A 22,652-nucleotide genomic window follows, 5' to 3' on the forward strand; every position below is an offset into this window, starting at 1 on the left:
ACGTGGGCCTCTCACTGTTGTGGCCTCTCCCGTTGTGGAGCACAGGCTCTGGACGCGCAGGCTCAGAGGCCATGGCTCACGGGCCCAGCCGCTCCGTGGCATGTGGGATCCTCCTGGACCGGGACACGAACCCGTGTCCCCTGCATCAGCAGGCGGACCTCCCAACCACTGTGCCACCAGGGAAGCCCCACTTTGCTTTTAAGAAAGACCTACATAAGTAAAGTTGTCCCTCAGTATTGGCAGAGGATTGATTCTAGGATCCCCAAGGATATCAAAATCTGTGGATGCTCAAGTACCTTAAATAAAATGGTGTATTATTTGTTTATAATCTATACACATCCTCTTATATTCCTTAAATCATCTCTAGATCACTTCTAATACCAAATGCAATAAAAGTGCTATGTAAACAGTTGTAAATACAGTGTAAATCAGGGGTCCCCAACCCCTGGGCTGAGGACCGGTAGCAGTAGCGGTCCGGCCTGTTAGGAACCCGGCTGCACAGTAGGAGTTGTGCGAAGCTTCATCTGCCGCTCCTTCCCTGGGAACTGCACTCAGCATCTTAGCATCAAGCCCCATAGCTCTGAACTGTGTCTGTGAGCAACTATCTGTGATTTATCTCCATTTATTTTCTGTATAGTTAGCAAGACGTGCCCTTAGGTAATTACTTCTTCAGTCTACAAAAGATTTCATAGGAATACTCTCCTTTTGGATAGCAAGGGAAACCTGTACACAGTTACCAACACTGTTTAGTCACTTAATGCTAAGTCTTGGGGGTTGTTCTATATCTCCTCTTATAAAAAAAAAAAATCCTTGTTTTACATAATGTATTTATAAACATGGTCATTATTGCTACATAAAGGTTACATTATGTACTGGATTTGATCTCTGCAAGACGATCATTGTTCTTGTAGTTAATCGTAGTGCACCTTCAAGCCAACCTAATAACGTTCAAGTGTATCTATTTTCTAAAGCACCAAAAAACTCAAATATAAGAATTTTAATGGTCAACTATAATGTAAAGACTGCTGAAATATGGTGACTCTTGCAAAAGGGATGTTTAGAATTCAAATTACCATGACCGTGAATAACATGGTTTACAAAACATTTAGAATTGGTCATTAGCAAGAAATCACAAATAAAGTGAGATAATATGATTAAGTAGATTTCTCTGTAGTTTATTAATAAGCCTTTGTGTTTGCTTAATGTGACTAAGGAGTTTACATTAGAAATGAATATTATTTACTTGAGAAGACAAATGTAAACTACCATGTTGAACTTGTATTGCTTTTCCTCCTTGACATTCTTTTCTATTCATAGCCTACCTTGCTGTAGGAGAATAGGAATTATTAAAAGTTATGGAGAGTGTGTCACTTGCACACTTTTACCATAATTGTCTCATATGTAAATTGATATCTTATTGTGGAGCAACCTGCCAAATTCTATTCATAAATTCTATTCTATAAATTCTATTCGTATGTGTGGATATATATTTTTTCCCTATTTAGCCTCAGCTGCTGTGAGCCAAAACAATGTGTGTTCTTGTCCTCTGTGGATTCAGCCCAGCATCAAACACCAGGTCTTGCATCTCACAGACACAGAGAAAAAATAGTGGGTGAATTGAACCATGCTAAATTAGATATTAAACATCATTTTTTTATTCATTTCCTCCCCCTAGCTTCCAGGTAACAACAACAAAAGAAATATTCAAAGAAGTTTCTTGCTTTGGGGTCACAATCCATGATAGTGACAGGAACTGAGTGAAACATGGTATAAAAACAGAAAACTATCTAATAGCGATCACCAAGTAGAAGTGACACTTTTTACATGATTTCTAGGTCTGATTCATTGCTTATGGAAAGCTGGCAACCTTATTTAAAAGTCTGATTTTTCCAGCTCCACAGAAACTTCTTGGGAAATAGGCAACTACAACTCCTGAGATAACTTTGGCGCTAGGAGAACAGAGGAAATTACTGGAGTCAGGGACCAGGAATGCAAGCCAGGGATAGTGGCTGAGGCTTCAAAGGGGCAAAGACTACATGGAAAGCATCTTTTTGTCTCCTGAACAGAAAAGGTTACCTTTTGGGAAGTATAACCGAGACTATGGCAACAGATACAACTTATGTTTGGTCCTGATTCCTTGACTTGCCGTCTGATCTTGGAAAAATTATTTAGCTGCTCAGTTTCTTTAAGCATAAGTGAGGCATAATTATAGCATCTACTTAGTAATGTAATTGTTAGGATTAAATGGGATAATCCATGTAAACCATCTAGCCAATCTAGCATATAGTAGGTGTTCATTAATGTTAGGTACTGTTATTACCGATTCTGTAAATTGCATTCTGTAAAGGGGAGTGGACGAATTGTCCTTTTGAGTATATTCTCAACTAGACTGTAAGTGGTTCTTTTTCTAACCAGCATTCCAACTGTAGATAGACAATATAGTTGCTCAAACACAATCCTTGGGGCAGAGAAAGAGGAATGATTGCTTTTCTGAAGGGAAATTGGATCCTCCTGTTGATACCACTGAAGACCAATAAATAATGCCAAGAGGGCCTCCAATGCCGCCATTGAAAACAAGAGGTATATAATGATAGGCTTGAGATGAATAATTTTAAAGCAACACGAAAAAGAGTCATTAGGACCTCTAAAATGAATCTGGAGGCTTCCCAGAGCACTATGCTGACCTTCTCTGGAAGATCTAGTTCTTAAAAGCAAACACCAACATCTGTTCTACCCATGTAGAATGGCAGTAAGCAATCACATAAAAGTGATAAAGAACTTTTAAAGCTAAAACTAGTTAAAGCATTTCCTTCTCTATTCATGTGAATACTTTGGCAGACTGTAATGCCAGCTGATATGTGGATAGGAAGGAAAGTGCTTTAAGGAAGAGATTGGCTTGAGTCCACTGGGTCGTACTATGTCCAGAAGGGAGGCCTATGAGAACACTTCATGAGAATAGAGGTTCCAAGGCAACCAAATTAGGAGCCATTCACTACCAATGGAACCTGGGAATTATCACCTGGGAATGATGATCAGGTGATTATCATAAGCTGGATGGTGATCAGCATAAGCCAAAATGTAGAAGGAGGAAGAGATTAGTAACAGAGATGTCTGGCAATGAGAAGAGATAAAAGCTGAGGCCACAAATACGGATACTCTCACACCTGTTTGGGACAAGGCAGGTCCTAAAAGAAGTGTGTCAAATTGGGCAGAGATGCACTGTCCGAGTAATGCCCCAAAGTCTGGATACTGTGCAGGAGGATTAGAGGATAGATGGACATTCCTCTCCCTAGAGACTCTGCTAGAATTTTCCCCCGTACAGAGCATTTATTCATTCAGACACTTCCCGCTTGGTGAATGAATGACAGGTATCACACACTTTCAGCTTCGCTTGGGCTGATATCTGGCATGTATCATTTCCTTCTTTCCTCAATTTTCCATTGTCAAATCATCCATTAAATTGGACTGAGCCCGCCTAAGCCAGCCTGTCATGGAGTACTCAGGGGAGATTACTCTGAAAGGAACAAGACCTTGGCTGTCAGGCAGGTTAGCACAAGCTCTCACCACTCAGCTCTCACCTCTCAGAAGTCCTGTGACATCGCAGGGGGCTCAGCTGGATATGTGAGCGGTCCTTTGATATTTTATGTTCAAGTCTCACCCTGTAACCTTCTGAGATAATTTCCCCAACAAGTGTTAGATAATTTGGGGGAGAATTTTAACTGTGAAACCTCAACTGATATTTCCGTCAAAAATCATTTGTTTAAACATTAGAAAAGGAAAGTCTCACAAAAGCAAGCTGAATTAGCTCCTTGTTCTTTAGAGAGATTTGAAACACATTTTTCTTGTACGGATCACTTTCCAGGGGAAGGTGTCTCTTCACCCAGGGCATAATGGCAGCATTGTTGTCAGGAAGCATGAAAAGCGTGCCGACTTCAGTGAAATGGGAAGTTGGCAGCTTTCATGCTCTGTCCTGGATGACACTTTTTTGTACGGGTGACAGAGCTGTTGTGCTTCAAACAGGAGCCCATAACCATCGGAAACTGATTGTTGGAAGGGGCTGATAGGAAAGTTTAGGGCTGTCTCAAACTAAATACATGTACCCCAGTGTCCTAGGCCTGGTCCAGGTCTTGGAAAACCTTATTTGTGAATTCAACTACAGTCGATTTTTTGTTTTTAAACATATTGTCATTGTAGTTCCACAAGGCTGAAGAGGTGATAGTTAGCTTCTCCTGTTTCAAATATGAATTCAAAATTCATAGGAGACACAATTATCCTATACTTTCTTACATTTACTTTGTCTTTCTAAAGGTAGTTTCTGCAATTTCCTCTGCAAACAAAACCTTAATTATATCTTGAATATGCCCAAATGTGTGTTTGATTATAGTTGCTTTTGTCTGTCTTTTCCCCTTCCTTACTGCCTTGGTTCAGAATGTTATTATTTTTCATTGGGTTTTGACATGGTTTTTTTTTTTTTTGCGGTACACGGGTCTCTCACTGTTGTAGCCTCTCCCGTGGTGGAGCACAGGCTCCGGATGCGCAGGCTCAGCGGCCATGTGTGGGATTTTCCCGGACCGGGGCATGAACCCATGTCCCCTGCATCGGCAGGCGGACTCAACCCCTGTGCCACCAGGGAAGCCCTTGACATGGTCTCTTAACGAGTGTCTCTAACAACAGTCTTGCCCCTTCAAACCATCTTCTATAATGCTGAAAATGCCATCTTTCTCCAAAACAAAGTTGATCCTGTCATTTTTCTTTTTAAAATCATTCAATATCTCCCCATTGCTTATTGTGCACTGTACTAGAGTCCTTTTAAGTGAATCCCACATGCTACTCAAGCCAGCTCAGGGATTCCATGAAAAGTCACCATGAGCTGTTCTACCTTGGGAATCCTTCCTTGGTATCTCCTTGCATCTGCCTTTGCTCAGCTCCTTGCTTGGCCCTCACTCTGTCTTGTTACTTGGGTTGACAACTCAGTTTTAGATGTATTAACCTGGCTTCACTGTTGGCCTTTCCCCTGGCCATGATTTCCTGTATTCCAACTGGCTTCATGCACTACAAAGTTGCATTAATTAGTTTGTTCATTCATCCATCCATTATATTAAGTATTGGGAATAGAATGGTGAATGATTGACTTTGATCAAAATTGAACTGCTTACACTGAAGTAGAGGAAAAAGATAAATCTTGTAGTATCAAAGGATATTTTCAGAGGAAGTGATGTCTAAGCTGACAACTGGAGGAATAGCAGAAGGTAGAGTGAAGAAAGGGGGAAGAGTGTTCTATTGTATATTAATGCCCAGTGAGAGAACTTCCCAAATTTGAAAACTAGATCAGGGAGAGTAAATGGCAAGAAATGAGGCTGGACAGCTAAGCATCAGTCACATCATGACGGGCCTTACATACCAATAAGGAATAAGATTTCATCCTGAGGCCAGTGAGGGCTCATTGAGGAGATATTAATTGATATTAATTGATTTGAACTGTCGTACAATGACTCTAGTTTTGTATATAGATGCATTTGGAATGGGTAAGACTGGGGCCAGGGATAGCAGATAAGTGTAATCACTGTGAAAGTGCTAACACTTACTTGGACTAGTACTGGGGCAATTTTGATGGAAAAGATTGATTGATGTGGCATATTTAGGAAGTGAATTAAAGCTCCGAACTAAAAGAACTTAGTGGTGGAAAAGAAGTAGAAAGTTATAAATAATAATAATAAAATTATAATGACTAAAACATCTTGAGTACTTACATGTACAAAGAATTGTTTACATACACGATCTCATTTCATCTTTACACAATCTATGGGGTGGGTACTATGATTGTGCCTATTTTCAGATGAAAATCTCAGGCACAGAAGGGTTACATTGCTTGATCTGGGTCTGGGATGCAAGCTCAGGTAGTTTGTGACGGAGGCCTACATTCTTAGTCATTACATTAAACTGCCTCAGATAGATGAGCAATACCTCTGTTTTATATCTCACCAGGTTAGGTAAGATATTGGATGTTTATCAATGTAGCTGGAATGTAGCTTCTAAGGGGGCACATGATGAGTGCTTCTTGGCAAAAGTCTAGCTATACCAAGCTTCTAGTTTTTAGAAGAGGCCATGTGCTGATAGAGCCACAATCTATTGGGTTGTGTGGGAATTAATGATGATTTAGTTCCAAGGAGAAGACATTAATTCCTATCATGTCAAGTAACAATGAACACAAACTCAAGGAACTCAGTTACCAGGAATAGGACTGAGCCTAGACTGGTAACTGGAAAGTTAGAAAAAAACCTCCCTTTCTTGCTCAGTCTCGGAGGAGCTTTGTCTCTGCTTCTTCACCAAGTTAGTAACGCTCATGCTTCTCTCCACCAACAGATGACCTCTGCTTTTGTCAGTGTACTCACACCTAAAAATGGCTTCCTCCTCTAAATCCACATACCGAAGACCACAGTCTCTACCTCCACAATTTCTCTGTACTTCTTAGAACAATTTCTATAGAGAAGAAACTCATTGGTCCACCTTGAGTCCCACATACAGCTCTGGTTCCATCAGTTGTGGTGCAAATGAGGCCACACAGAATCACCATTTCTGAAGGAGCTGGGAGTGGAGGCAGAGTCTCTTAGAAGGAAACATGGGCAAAGAAGGAAAGACTAGCTGTTAGTCTAATTTGGAATGTTATTTCACTCACTCTTAAAGAGATGGAAATATAAGGGATGTGTCAGGATGTTGGTGGAGATGATGATTTAAATACAACTCTACTTTATCTGGGTTCTTCTGGATGTGACGCTTCCACTAGTGGTTCTAAATTGTTCCAGGTCTGACTTCCCATACATACTGTATTATGTATTTTCACTTGGCCATCCTCTTTTATCTACGTTGTTACTGTATTAATTCAGTCTCAAATCATTTCTGACTTGATTACGGTGGTAGCTCCATGACTGATCTTTCTGCCTTCGGTATCTCTTGGCTCTAGTCCTTCCTGTCCTTCTTTCACATTCCTACCAAATTGTTCTTTCCAGGACACAAAATAAAATAGCTTTTACAGAGGCCTAAGACAGTACGGAGCAAGAGGGAATTTCACATCTTTCCTTTCTACTTCCCTATTTACTTCCTATACCCTCGTATGGGGCTGCTTGCATTTCCTTTTCGTGTCCATTCTCTTAGACCTGTGACCATATACAAAGTATGCACTTTTGCACTTCTTTTAAATGTATTTTTTTAATTGAAGTATAGTTGATTTACAATGCTGTGCTAGTTTCAGGTGTACAGCATATTAATTCAGTTATATATATATGTGTGTGTTATATATATATATATATATATATATATATATATATATATATATATACACACACACACACATTCTTTTTCAGATTCGTTTCCCTTATAGGTTATTACAAAATGTTGAGTAGAGTTCCCTGTGCGATACAGTAGGACCATATAGTAGTGTGCATATGTTAATCCCAAACTTCTAATTTAACCCTCCCTCCCCCTTTCCCCTTTGGTAACCATAAGTTTGTTTTCTATGTCTGTGAGTCTATTTCTGTTTTATAAATACGTTCATTTGTATCTTTTTTTTTAAATTCTACATATAAGTGATATCATATGATATTTGTCTTTCTCTGTCTGGCTTACTTCGCTTAGTATGATAATCTCTAGGTCTATCCATGTTGCTGTAAATGGCATTATTTCATTCTTTTTTATGGCTGAGTAATACTCCATTGTGTGTGTGTGTGTGTGTGTGTGTATATATATATATCACATCTTGTATATATATATATATATATATATATATATATATATATATATCACACATCTTGTTTATACATTCATCTGTCAATGGGCATTTATGTTGCTTCCATATTTTGGCTATTGCGAATAGTGCTTCTATGAACATTGAGGTTCATGTATATTTTCAAATTAGAGTTTTTTCCAGATATGTGTCTAGGAGTGGCATTGCTGGATCATATGGTAACTCTATTTTTAGTTTTTTAAGGAACCTCCATACTGTTCTCTATCCTGGCTACACCGATTTAACCTGCAAAACTTTCCCTTTATCTTCCTCTTCATTGGAGAACTTCTACTTAACCTTCAAAATTTCACTCATATTTGACTTTCTTAGGAAATTTTTCTTGCTGGTCTTCCTTTGAGACAACACCCCTGCACTCTGCCCTTGCCCCATTGTAAATCTAGAACGTTTTAACAAATATACTCCCACATGAATATTAAATGGAATTCTCCGTCTTACTACTCTGGTGAGAGTTTTGAATAACTAAAACAAAAATTTTCCTACTGAACACAAAATCACATGTTTTGCTGATTATAGGTATATGTTAAAGTTTGAAGTGTCCTTGGCATTATCTAATTCAACCCCTTTAGTTTATAAGTGAGAAACCCCATGGAGGTTAAATGACATTTCTAAGGATACACAGAGCACAATATCAGAACTGGAACTATTTTTGTTCTCCCACCTCATGGTCTTTTCTACTACAACAGAGCTGCCTCAAATGCCCTTTTACCTATGAACTCTTCATTAACCTCCCCTCTGACAACCAGTCTTTGTCAGTGCTCTTATAGCTTTTCCTTTTATTATTGGTACTGGCATTGGGCCTCAGAATGAGAAGGTTAATGCTCTTTCTATAACTTCTCTATGAGATTGCATGTGTTTGACGGCTGGCACCATATGCTCAATATCTGTGTTCCCCCCTAATGTCTAGCATGGTGACAAATATACAGCAGGCTTCCATAAAGTTTGGCTGAAAAGAACAAAAAGTGTTGACAATTGGAAATACAAGCTGGCGTTGAATTCATAGGTAATATGTATGTATGTGTGTGACCAGTGCAATTTCAATGATCTCTCTTTAGAACTCAAGTGCTATGTGACCTTTAGACAGGCATTACTGTCAATCATCAAAACTCAGAGTAAAATGATAGAACTGTTTTTTATTGTTAATATCATTCTAATAATCCTTACAATTAGAGTCTTTTCACATTTATTGTGTTCTCTTATAACATACTTTAGCATCATGTTTATCATTGATTCAACCAAGTAAAGAGAGATTCAGGGTGAGAAAACTCCAGTTCTTATATAAATAAACCCTAGTACTGATTTTTTATAGAGTACTTGTAAGAATTAATTTGTCCACATTTTTAAGGATTTACACAAGGAAAGGAACATTGGCAATGCTAGATAAATATTTAGTCCTTATTGTGCTGGTTAATGGTCTAAAATTGTTTGAATTTTTTAAATGTTAGAATTCAGCAGGGCATTTGTAAAGAGTGATTTTGGAGCTTCTCCAAAAAATATGCATTTTTGATAATTTTCTCTGTCTCTTACAAGTCTTTTTTCATGTATTCTCTCCTTCTTTTAACAAGAAAAGTAAGTAAGAGAACACATCTAATAACTAACTAATCCTCGGTTGTGTGCCCCTTCAGGGCCCTGTGTATATAATAGACCATCTTGTCACAGTAAAGTGGCTCCTTCAGAACATACTGCAAAAGCATTAAGCCCTTTTATTGGATTACATAGATCCAGACTGTGTGGAAAGGTCAGCTTTAAAGTAGTTCTTCTCTGCTTAAATCCCCCCTTCCTCTCTTGGTAGCAGGAGTTGTGTTCATGACATTGTTTAAAACATCTGATATTCCGTGGGAAATTTCCCCCTTCATTGGTAGTTTCCTATCATCAAGATTGGCTTCAGGGAAGCCTGCACTTCTCTGTTCCAGCATTAGGACAATGGGAAGTTCTGTCAATATCTGACAAACACCAGCCAGTAAAGTGCCAGGTTTGTGTACTCATGCTGTTCCGTCCTGTGTCACCAAGACAGTGCCCCCCCTTAGCTTGCCTCAGGAGGATGAGATGTCACGATAGAACAGGGGATCCCACACCATGATCTGTGATCACTTTCTCCTCCACAAAAGTAAGTTGACTCATTGTATGATCAGACCACTCAAGATGGATGTTCTCTTGTTCTCTATACATCCCCTGCCTGACCAGTGCCTGCTTCACCTACACCCTCCTCACCTGACTGACCTTCCTACTTACTGGTACCAGTCCCCAGCTAGTGATTGTTCTTATCAAAGGGGTGGTGAGGGGTGTGCCCCTTTGCTGGTTTCCCTGGTAACTCCCCTATAACTGGCCCCACCCCCTGGGAGTGAAGATTGCTGCCACTTTCTGCCTGCCACAGCTGCACACGATGGGGTATTGTTACTCCAGGACTTTGCTTCAAACATGTAAGCTCCCCATCCATTAAACCACTGATGTCTCTGTTGCTGACTCCAGGCTCTTTCTTCAGTCTTAAAGCTGGGTAAGCACAGGCTTTGTATGCCTGCAGGGTGCAGCCCAACACACATCCATTTTTTTTCTCAGTGACTTTATCATCACCCAGAACTTCATAAATTGAGCCAATCTAAAATAGTAATAGCTAATATTTATTATTGAGAGCTGACTCTATACCAGATGTCATGTCCAGGACTTCACATAGCTTATCATATTTGATCTCTACAAAATATTTTTAAATAAGAGCTTTATGGAGAAATAATTTACATATCACAAAATGCACCCTTTGAAGTATAGAAGGCAGTGGTTTTTACTTAGTATATTCACAGAGTTGTAGAACAATCACCACCATATAATTTCAGAGTATTTTTATCACCCCAGAAAGAAACCCTCTGTCCATTAGTGGTTACTCCCCATTCTCTCCTTCCCCTGACCCCTGACAATCACTAATCTTTCTATTCCTATGGATTTTCCCATTCTTTCCATTTCATGTAAATGGAATCATATAATATACAGTCTTTTGTGACTGGCTACTTTCACTTAGCACAATGTTCTCAGGGTTCATCACTGTTTTGGTATGTATCAGTACTCATTCTTTTTTGTGGCCAAGTAATATTCCATTGTATGGTTTACCATATTTTGTTTATCCATTCATCAGTTGATGAATGCTTGGATTGTTTCTACTTTTTGACTCATAAATGATGCCTCTATAAACATTCATATTCAGGTTTTTTTAATGTAGACATAGATTTTCAATTTTCTTGGTTGTATATATAAATGGACTTCAAAACACTCATAATATACAGTATCACCATCTTCAGTTGAGGAAACTGATGCTTGAAAAAGTTAAGTAACTAACTCAGTTAGTCATGGCAAACCAGTGCTAGTAGATAATAATCCTCATGGTCAGACAGCCTGGAAACTTCAGTCTTTGACTGCTCTCTATCTCTGGCACTCTGCATAACAAGTAAGCATTGCTGCTTTCCATTCCCAAAGCCTTCATATAATGTGGTAGATACTGCTAGTTGCTTACTCAGTATGCATTTTCTCCTTCTTTCCTTGTAGCAAAATCCTGACTTGATTATTGGTTTCAAGGTGCCCAGCTGAAAACTTCATTCATTAGTTTCACTTTCATAAATGGGTGGCCACATGCCACATTGCTGGTCAATTAGAAATAAACCAATGTCAGATGTTGTTAGGTGGAGCTCTGAGTAAAAAATGAGGTTTTTAAAACATGGACATTTTAATTGGGATGAGCCATTTTTGTCTTCCCCACTCCCTCACTTTCCTGGAGTATGATGTAATAGCTGGAGCTACAACCACCATTTTTCACCCCAAAGGAAAGTCCAAGAGAATTGCAGATATCTTGGCCCTTAATTCTTGAACTACTCAAGCAAGGCCAGAAACTGTCTACTTGCAAATTTAATAGGAATTATCTATCCCTATTTAGTTAAGAAGATGCTATTTTGGTTTTCCTATGTAGCTGAATACAAATTTCTAATTTTGACAAGACTTCAGGTAAATGGAATCTCTTAATTGTCCTTACATTTCCATTGTCAAAAATCATACTCATGTTGTAAAGTCCAACTTAGGTGATCTTTTTAAGAGAATATACCTAAATCCCTATTGAAAGTGACCTCTTACTGTATTTGCTCTAGTACTCAATTTGTATCTCTCACCGGGAGTTTGTAACATATTTGCAATATGGATATTTGTGCATATCTCCTTTTCCAATTTTGACTACATTAGACTTAGAGAATCTGAGGGAAAATTTAAGGTGTTGACATTTTATCTGGGTGGTACAAGTCTAAGGCAATCAAGATGAAGAAAAAGAGAAGAGAACCAAGAAAAAATACATTAATTTGAATCTATTGCAGTTGGCCCTTTGCATCCAAGCTTTTGCATCTGTGGATTCAACCACCCTTGAATCAAAAGTATTAAAAAATAAAAAATCCAGAAAGTTTCAAAAGCAGAACTTGAATTTACCACACACCAGCAACTATTTACATCGCATTTACATTGTATTTGCAACTATCTGCATAGTATTTACATTATATTAGATATAAATAATCTAGGGATACTTTAAAGTATATGGGAGGATATGCATAGGTTATATGCAAATACTACACCATTTTATATAAGGGACTTGAGCACCCCTAAATTTTGGTATCTACAGTTGTAGTGGGGTCCTGGAACCAATCCCCTGAGAATACTGAGGGACAACTATACTTCATGATGAGAGACAGCATGTTTTTCAGCTCACATGTGTACTCAGTACATGAGACTTCACCAGACAGATTACAAAGAGGATTCACACCTCAGGGTAATGTAATGTATGTATGAGAGAAAGAAGGGAGAATTAATCTGTCTGGCCTTCTCTCATCTCCTAGTTCTTACTGGACAAGGTTTATCTTATGGGAAATAATTAATTTTTCATCTGGCTCTGTAGGAGCTTCTCAGGAAGCCAAATCCCACACTCCCATGTATGGTGTTGCATCAAGGTATAAGAGTGGAGGGAGATTTGATGAAGGTGGGTAGTCAGCTGAGAGAGAAAGGAGGCAGTCAATGGAGTCTGAGAAAGCATGCAAGGATTGTGTCTAAACCATAGGCAGACAAAAGTTGTTTAATTAAAAGTTAATTCTTAACAGAAGAAATGTTACATGTTCAGTAGCATTAACATTTAATTTCAACATTATAAAATTACCTACAATCTTAGTTTCTATTATAACAAGTCTAACTTTTTTTGTGTATATCTTACCACTTGTGTGTATATCTTTTTACAATATATACATAAGAATTATTTACAATGGCACCATGCTGAACCCAATTTTTGTGATTTTATTTTTTCACTAATTATATCATAAAATTCTTGATATTATTCAATATTATTTTACTATTTAAGTTTTAATAGCAACATAGTAAAAGAATGTGCCATATTTTTGACAAATCTTCCATTTCATGGTATATTGGTTGTTAATATATATTTTTCGCTATCAAAAACTACTGAAAACTGTGTGATGAACATTCTTGTTGACCCATTTATGAGAACTTCAATCATCTATTTTCTCAGTTGAAATTACTGGAGGTGAATTTATGGAATAGAATATGAATACTTTTAATTCTTTTGATACGTGTTGTGAGATTATATTCCAGAAAGATTTTCTAATTTATGTTTAGTTATTAATTAATTAGAAGTCCTACTTTTATGTACCAATCTTGTGTAAAATTCTTAGAAATTATTTTCTAAGTTGCCTGATGAAAAACAGTATCTCATTCATATTTTAAAGTTGAATTTCTTGATTACTACTGAAGATGAATATTTTATATATGTTTCTAGACAATTAGCTTCTCTTCTTTTGTGAACTGCCTGTTTTTGCCCTTTGTCATGATTTTAATTTACAAAGATTATAAGGTTCTTTGAGGACAGAGACTACATTTTATTCCTGCTGGAGTCCATCTCCATCACTGTTGTGCCTGGGCTGGGACTTCTAAGTGTTTGCAGAATGAAAGAATGACAATCCACTATTATGTTTTTACTTAGTTACCAATAAAAGAATTAAATTAATTTTGCACATTTGTATTTAGTGAGAAACAAATGCCATTTTTCTCAACAAAAGTTTTTTTTTTTTTTCTGAAGAAAATTTCTTAATTTCTTTTCAACAATAACACCATTTTTAGCCTGAATGGATAAATACAAGATTGGACAGATTCAGCTATTTTCACTTTTTTTTTTCCTTTTTTCCTCAGCAACTGTCAGATTTTTCTGCTCTTACAAGCTATTTTGGGATACTCAGACACAAACAGGGATTTATTATCTCATTTCATTATAGAAAGTGAAAGCACTAAAATAAAACATCTCAAAAACTCTACAAACGTGTGCTTTTTCTGGATTATATAACACAACTGAGCCCACCAGGAAGATAATACTCAAACTTTTTTGAGCCTAATTGTTCTTAAACTGACCTGCTTCTTCTTTCTCAGAACATTTTATTTTTAGCAGAACTTCTATTTTCATTGAATTTGGGGATGTGCAAGTAACATATATATAAAGATTTTTTTTAAATGTTTTAATAGATATTGCACTTGAATATATATTTATAGGTATATGTACAAACATACATATATTCCTTTTGGCAGATTATTTTTCTTCACTTTTCACAAGGGTTCCATGCTATGCAGAGGAAGTGAAAGTCACCATCTTCTAAGGTAGCTACAAGGTCTCAAGTACACAAATATGTATACAGCTGTGTATAAGACCCTAAAATTCTGGAGTCACAATTGATATAGCACTTTGTTTTCTAAATAAAGTTATAAATGATTAAGCCATGTATTCATTGTATAATTCGGTAAGTAAAATCATGTAGAAAGAAAACCTCCCAATTCCATCATTTAGAGATAAGTCAATAGCAGTGTATTATAGTTCTACCATTTGTTTTTTTTTTGGGGGGGGTGGGTACGTGGGCCTCTCACTGTTGTGGTCTCTCCCGTTGCGGAGCACAGGCTCCGGACGCGCAGGCTCAGCGGCCATGGCTCACGGGCTCAGCCACTCCGCGGCATGTGGGATCTTCCTAGACCGGGGCACGAACCCGTGGCCCCTGCATCAGCAGGCGGCCTCTGAACCACTGCACCACCAGGGAAGCCCTACCATTTACTTTTCATAGAATTTCACCATTTATTTTCTATAGAGATACAGACACATTATGTATGTATATGTATTTTACAAGAAGACTGTAATAGTAGTTGAAAATAACATGTATTGACATTTTTTTCAATTAAAAAATAATATATTCTCACTATGGAGAATTTGTTAACAACAAATATCATTTATATGCTATCTCCAATTATTTAATATTTAGGTTTTTTTTTAATTTTTATTTTCTCTTACTATCATTATAAACAACTTTTAAAGATTATTTTGAGATTTAAGAGGATAGGCAATTCTGTCTGTAGATATTTAACCTTATTTAATCTTCCAAATTGTAAAATGTATTGTACTGGATCCATCATTTATACATTGACTTGAAATACCACCTTTATCAGGTACTAAATTCATATTTGTGGCTGGGATTTTTATATTTATGTTGCCATAAATTCATAGTTACTGACTTCAGCCAGGTTCTCATTACTCATTTTTATATCTTCATGCTTGGCTTCCATTTCCATTCCCTTCAGCTATTATTTTAGAACTTCACTACAGCTCAGCACTCCCTTCTAAACCTTCCTGCTACTCCCTGAACCCCTTCTTCATCAATAAGATAAGGCTACAACTGTGGTTTTCCACAGCATCCGTCCATTAGTTTCCTAAGACTGCTGTAACAAAGTACCACAAACTTCGTGGTTTATGACAACAAAAATTTACCATCTCATTTCTGGAGACTAGAAGTCTGAAATCAAGACATCAGCAGGGTAATGCTCCCTGTGAAATCTGTAGAAGAGCATTCTTCTTTGCCTCTTCCTAACTTCTGGGAGTTATCGGCAATCTTTGGTATTCCTTGGTTTGTAGATGGATCACTCCAATCTGTTTCGGTCGTCAAATGGCTGTCATTCCTCGTGTGTCTTATGTCTTCTTCCATCTCTGTGTGTCTGTATCCAGATGTCACTCTTTTTTTTTTTGCGGTACGCGGGCCTCTCACCGTTGTGGCCTCTCCCGTCGCGGAGCACAGGCTCCGGACGCACAGGCCCAGCGGCCACGGCCCACGGGCCCAGCCGCTCCGCGGCACGTGGGGTCCTCCCGGACCGGGGCACGAACCCGTATCCCCTGCATCGGCAGGCGGACTCTCAACCACTGCGCCACCAGGGAAGCCCCCAGATGTCACTCTTTTTATAAGGACTCCAGTTATATTGGATTAGGGGCCCGCTCTACTCCAGGGTGATCTCATCTTAACTAATTACATCTGCTATGGTTCTATCTCTAAATAAGGTCACACTCTCAGGTAGTGGGGTAAGGACTTCAGTGTATACTTCTGTGACACAACTCAACTCATATCCATACCTCTGACATCCACTCTCATCTTATTGCTCTCCTTTTGAATCAGAGGATAAGATTCTATTTCTGTTCAGGTTAATTCAACGTTCTTTATTCCACCTCCTCCTATCTCCTCTGAGACTTTGCTCCATCAACTAACTCTTCTTTTTGGCACATTCATCTTCTGCATTTCCACTAACATCTCCCCTGCAATCTGAAAACATGCTTACGTCCTTCATCCTATTAAAGGTATCTGTCCTTTTAATTTGAACTCTCCTTTCCTTTAGTTATAATTATGTCTTTCTCCTCTTCTTTCCATATCAGATCTGTTCACTTTTATCCCAACATTGTACAGTTTTCACAAAGAATTGATATCTTTGTCCTTTGACATGTGTCATTGTGTGCCCTAGGAAAATTAAAGAAAGTCAAAGCTGAGTTGGGATGCCAGTGCTGGCTAGTTAGCTTAGATCTCTTTCTTGTTAAGGAACCCAGTTTTTCCTAGGAGCCTGATATCATGTAAAGCCAGTATTCTTGATTCAGAAAACATTATGACTTGTCCTGAATGTTTGGAATTGTCCTTAAATTATAGTAATGGAATGTTAGATGCATTACGTTATAATGAATTGTTTTGTCACACTTACTTTAAGATAACTGAGACTTGGAAACATGATTAAATTATCTTTGTATCCCCAGAACCTGCAGAAAACTTGGAATTGATTGGGTAACCAATAAATATTTTAGGGATCAATGACTCATGGGTAAATCTATAATGTCTTTTCTAAGATAGCTAGTTTTATAAGGTGAAACTAATTTGTCCATATGAAAACCAGTTTTACGCCTTGATCTCATTAATTCAGTACTTTAAGCAGCAAAACAGACTGGCAATTATAAAAGTTTTTATAACAGGAGATAAACTGCATTTCCCAAACAGATATTCTATAGAACATTGTTTTGTGGAAATTTATATCAAATGAAGTAAAAATAAATACTTTTAAAAAAAATGCTTGGGTGTAAATAACTTTAGGAAAGATTGATTTCTTTATGCAGAAATTCTTAGAACCCACATATTATTTAGATTTGCATTTGGCTGCATGTGACAGAAACCTGATTGTGTAGGTATAAACAGGTAGGGATTTATTTTTCTCAGGTAGGAAAACTAAATGCTGAAATAAGCATCCCTGTTACTGAACCACGGTTGAGTCTGCTCACCCTCGCACAATAAAGCTAATCTACTGACACCAGGTTGTGTTGAAGGAAAGTGCAGTGTTTATTGTAAGGTGCCAGACAAGGAATCTGGGACAGCTAGTGCTCAAAAGCCCGAATTCCCCAATGGGTTTTAGCAAAGCATTTTTTAAAGGCAAGTTGTGGGAGGGACGTCCCAGGGTATGTGACCAGCTTGTGCAATGTTCTCTGATTAGTTGACAGGGTGGTATCACAGTGGTTAACATTATCAGTCCTTAGGAGCAGATAGGTCTGGGGGCTACTGTTCATGGTCATCAAGTAGTTAATTTCTTCCATTTGGTGGGGATTTTAGCATCTGTAAAAATCTCAGGAAAGATGCATCAGATGTTATTATCTAGGTACTTCAGCTAGAAGCTACAGCAGAGGATATGGGGGAGGGGTCTGTCCCAGAAATGCCCCGTAGAGTCTTGCTGGGTTACACCCAGAGTGGAATGGTAGTTCCACCAACAGTCAGGCTTCTCCCCTCACTCTCCTTCCCCCTCATTTGCAAAGCACAAGGCTTTCTTCCTCAAGCTCACATTCACCTGGGGGCTGCTGTATTTCTAGGCATTATATTTACATCCTAGGCAGGAAGAGTAGGGAAGCATCAAGAGCATAAAGTGGATGACAGCAAAATATGTCCCTTTATTTCAGAGAATACTTTTCTTCAGTTGTCCTCCTAGTTAATTTGTGCTTATATCTCATTGATAGGAAGTAGGTCACAGGGCTATCCCTACTCCTAAGGGAGTCTAGAATAATGACTATTTTTTACTGGTGCATGATATCTCATGTGAAAACAAGGTGTTCTTAGTAAGAAAAAGAAGGAATGGATGTTGGGGGGGCGACCATCAGTGTCTAAAACTAATGTGCCTTGTGACCTCCTAAGGGGAAATATTGTCATATGCAGTATTTTCACACCATCTTTTCCCACAGTTCTTTGGTTCATCCCTTCTTGCTGCTTAACAGAATCGACTGGTCAGACTGTATATAGGGACAGGTTTCTGAAGAACCCAGGACTTATGTTGTTCTTGGGTTATAATACTTTAGGAAGGTCTAGCTCAGCTGATAAAGATATTGACATGTTGAGATATTATCTGAGGTGGGGACACATAAGGACCCATTTAAAACAAATAAACACTTACCAGAGCTCTCTCTGTTCAGTGTCTCCTTAATTCTTCTCATAGTGAATGAAGTAAACTGGAGAAACTAAACACAAGATAGATAAACTGTGGTATATTGATCGTGGTAATGGTCTTGATTTTTTAAAAACTCCTTTTATTAAAGAAGCTGCATCTATACTTGCCTTGGCAAATATCATGTGGAGGACTGAACGTGCTAGTTATGATCCTAGGTCTTAACAGGTCTTGTGTGTGTTTCTTCTTGCTCTCTCTTTCTCCTCTGTCTTCCCCATAAGAATAAGCTAACCTGCTGGAGAACAATCATGTGGAACAGAGCCAAGAGGGACTAGATATGTGAGAATCCATCCATGGTCAGTGATTTAATTGAGCTATGGCTGGCAATAGATACATGAGTAAGTCTTGCTGAGCCCAGCTCAGATCAACACAACTGCTCAGTCAGCCCAAAGACTTGTGAGCAGCAAGTGTTTATTGCTGCATGCCACTGAGGTTTTGCGTTTTCTGTTGTTGTTACACAGCATTACTGTGGTAATAGATAACTGATACACTAACTCTGCTGAGAAGGGATGCTGAACAGGTGGTCAATAAATAAATGGAAGTGTGTGGGATACCATTACTTACTTATAAGCACCTGCTCTTGTGTCTCCTCCCTGAATTTTTTAACCTTAATTTATGTTGCAAATTTCATCTCAACTTGTGTATGGATCACCAGAATACTATCTTTGCTTTTTATTTTATATTATTTTTTTTACCACATCTTTTGAATGTTATATACAATATTATATTTTTAAAAAACAATTTTTATTTTCAGAAATTTTAGAGATAAAGATTTTAAAAATCATATAATAAACACTCCTGACCCACCACATAGAATGAATAGTTTTAAGCATTTTGTTATATTTGCTTCAAGTCTCCTAATTTATGAAAGCAAGTGACTGCTTGTGAAGTTGAGAACCTCTGATATCCCAACTCCCCCATCTCGTTCCCCTTTTAAGTCCTAGAGGGGTTTAGTATGTATCCTGACGGTGTTCTAAAAAATATTTTAACATACATATATATTCATAAAAATCATTTTAAAATACATTTTTTATTATTATTTAGGTATGGTGAGTCCAACAGATCAGGAAATGGCTGCCACTTAAAAGATAGTTTGCCACAGTTCCCAAGGGGAGGGGCACAGTACACCATCCAGAGCCACATGGGGAGACATCGGGGTTGATCAAGAGTCAGAGGGAGTGAGGGGAAAACAGGGGCAAGAGCCTTCACTGTGGTTTCCATGGGAAGGAATGGGAAAGGCAGGGTGAGCAGGTTTAGGATCAGCAGGTTTGAATAATTTCTGTGGGCTCAGGGATTGTCCCTAGTTGTCTGGTTCCTGGCTCTGGGATGATTAAAGCAGGAAAATAGTGGCCCTGGGTGTGAAAGCCCAGTAGAGGAGGTGGTTGAGGTACGGGCTCTGAGTTGGTTGGTTTGTATGAGGAAGGGAGCTTATAGCCATTCTCTATCTCTAGCTAGCTCTGGGTGGGCCGGTCTCACCACTATAGCAAGGCCTCTGATGCCAAGGTATTAGAAATACAGAAAATAAAAAGACATGACTAATACAACAAAGTATATCTATAAGTAAGATATACTTTTGTGAGTATTTTAAAACTTCACATATCCAACTTTATATTTTCACTTAATATCATATTCAGTAAAAGGAGGAGCATGCATGTTAAGATACATATATTTCACCTAGCTACTCGTTTACTGTTGAACTTTTGTTTAATATTCCAACTTAAGAATATTCCTCATTTTATCTATACATTTCCCATTTTGGACATTTGGATGGTAGGTAAAATTTCTCACGTTCGTGCCAATGCTGTGATGTACATCCTTGTACTTGCCTCCCTGGGTACCTGTCTTCAGGTGTGCTGGGTCATAATGTGGTAGATGGAACTCTAAGGTGACTCCTAAATTCCTTATCCCCTAGTGCACACAGCCTAAATCAGCCGCTCTCGTTGAGTATGGAGAAGGCTATGAATATGATGAATATTATTCCCACAATTAGGATATATTACATGACAAAGATGAGACAGTTTTTCAGATACAGTTAAGGTCCAAAACTAGTTGAAGGTGAGTTAATCAAAAGAGAGATTATCCTGGGTGGACTTAATTCAATCAGATGAGTCCTTCAACGGGGCTTGGCCCTTTCTGAAAAAAAAGATATTTGAAGCATGAGAGAGATTCTCTTACTGGTCTTGAAGAAACAATGGAGGAGGTCATGTAAGAAGGACCTGGGAGCAGTCCCGAGAAACTGATGGTAGTTTCTGACCAATAATCAATGAGAAGATGGGACTTCAGTCACACGACCGCAAGATATTCAGTGCCGCCAGCAACCATGGATCTTGCCAGAGGGCCTTGAACCTCAGATTAAGACTGGGGCCCTGGGCTTCCCTGGTGGCGCAGTGCTTGAGAGTCCGCCTGCCGATGCAGGAGACGCGGGTTCGTGCCCCGTTTCGGGAAGATCCCACATGCCGCGGAGCGGCTGGGCCCGTGAGCCATGGCCACTGAGCTTGCGCGTCCGGAGCCTGTGCTCCGCAAATGGGAGAGGCCACAACAGTGAGAGGCCCGCATAACGCAAGAAAAAAAAAAAAAAAAGACTGGAGCCCTGGCTGACATCTTGATTTTAGCCTGGTGAGACCTTGAGCAGAGGACCCAGCAAACCCATACCTAGACTTCTGATCCACACAAACTAAGAGATGATACATTTGTGTTGTTTGAAGGTGGTAAATCTGTGGTAATTTGTTACACAGCAATAGAAAACTAATACATAGGATACGCACATTTGAAATTTTATAAGATGACTTTTACAAATAATCAAAGCAATTGTAAGAGTGTATATTCCAACAAGAAGAAAATGAGAGAAATGAGAGTTCTAGTTTTCTCACATCATTACTGTTATTGTCTGGCTTTTTATTTTTAAAAAATTGCCTATCTAACAGACGATGTTTAAATTAAAATTGTTCTAATTACAGTTTAGAAATAATACTTTCACGTTATTAATTCCTAAAATTATGAAGGATATGAGATGTTATTCTACTTGCAAGCTAAGAAGTTGTCCTATCATAGTTTCATTCATATATATGTATACATTTATACATATACACATATGCATGAATAGGCATAGTTCTCATTGTGCATGTTCTCTGGTCCAGAGATTTGAATACAAAGAATATTATCCATAGTTAAGATGGTTATCCATGCCTCAGTCCCCTACAAGGCAACTCAGTGAGGCCCAGATATTTACCAACATGTGCAGAAGTTTTGCACCACAGAAGAGGAACCCCAAAATATTGAGACCTGGAGATTATGTTGGGCAACTGGCAATTTACTCCTCCTCCCCTCTTGAGAGAGAGACAGAACTTTATGCCTAATGTAAACAAATTATTCAGGAATTCTGGAGAGAAACACCTTGGATTATAAGCAAATATCTGGTATGAGAGGGGAAAGTTGTCTCTGGGTTTTATTACTCTTAGAATATAAGTCAAAAGGCTCTAGGGAAGATAAATCTCTAAATCTTATCCAGAGCAATATACTTCCTCTAACTCCAAGGCCTGTTTGCCATTCAGTCATAAAGTCTAGGCTGTATAGAAATATGAGAATATTCATGGCATTACCTGCCAACAATTTTAAGTCAAGTAGTGAAATGACACCATAAGTTATACGTGTGTGTGCACATGTGAGTGTGTATAGAAAACCAGCAGGCCTCTGTTTTACTACTTCTTGTCTCCCAGTTCTACTCCTAAGAAGTAAGTGCTTTTGACTCTTCTAGTTGTTTCTTCTGATATTTATCTCCATATATCGAAATAATCTGCTCATTCTGCATTTCTTTTTTTTTTCCTCAGTTTTTTTTCTTTTATTGCCTCTCTTAATACAGTTGGCACTTGCCAGTTTTTTTTAATTTTATTTTAACATCTTTATAGGAGTATAATTACTTTACAATGTTATGTTAGTTTCAGCTTCACAACAAAATGAATCAGTTATATATATACGTATGTTCCCATATCTCTTCCCGCTTGCGTCTCCC

The sequence above is a fragment of the Lipotes vexillifer genome, unplaced genomic scaffold (assembly GCF_000442215.2).
Source record: "Lipotes vexillifer unplaced genomic scaffold, Lipotes_vexillifer_v1.1 scaffold826, whole genome shotgun sequence".
Taxonomy (NCBI): Eukaryota; Metazoa; Chordata; class Mammalia; order Artiodactyla; family Lipotidae; genus Lipotes; species Lipotes vexillifer.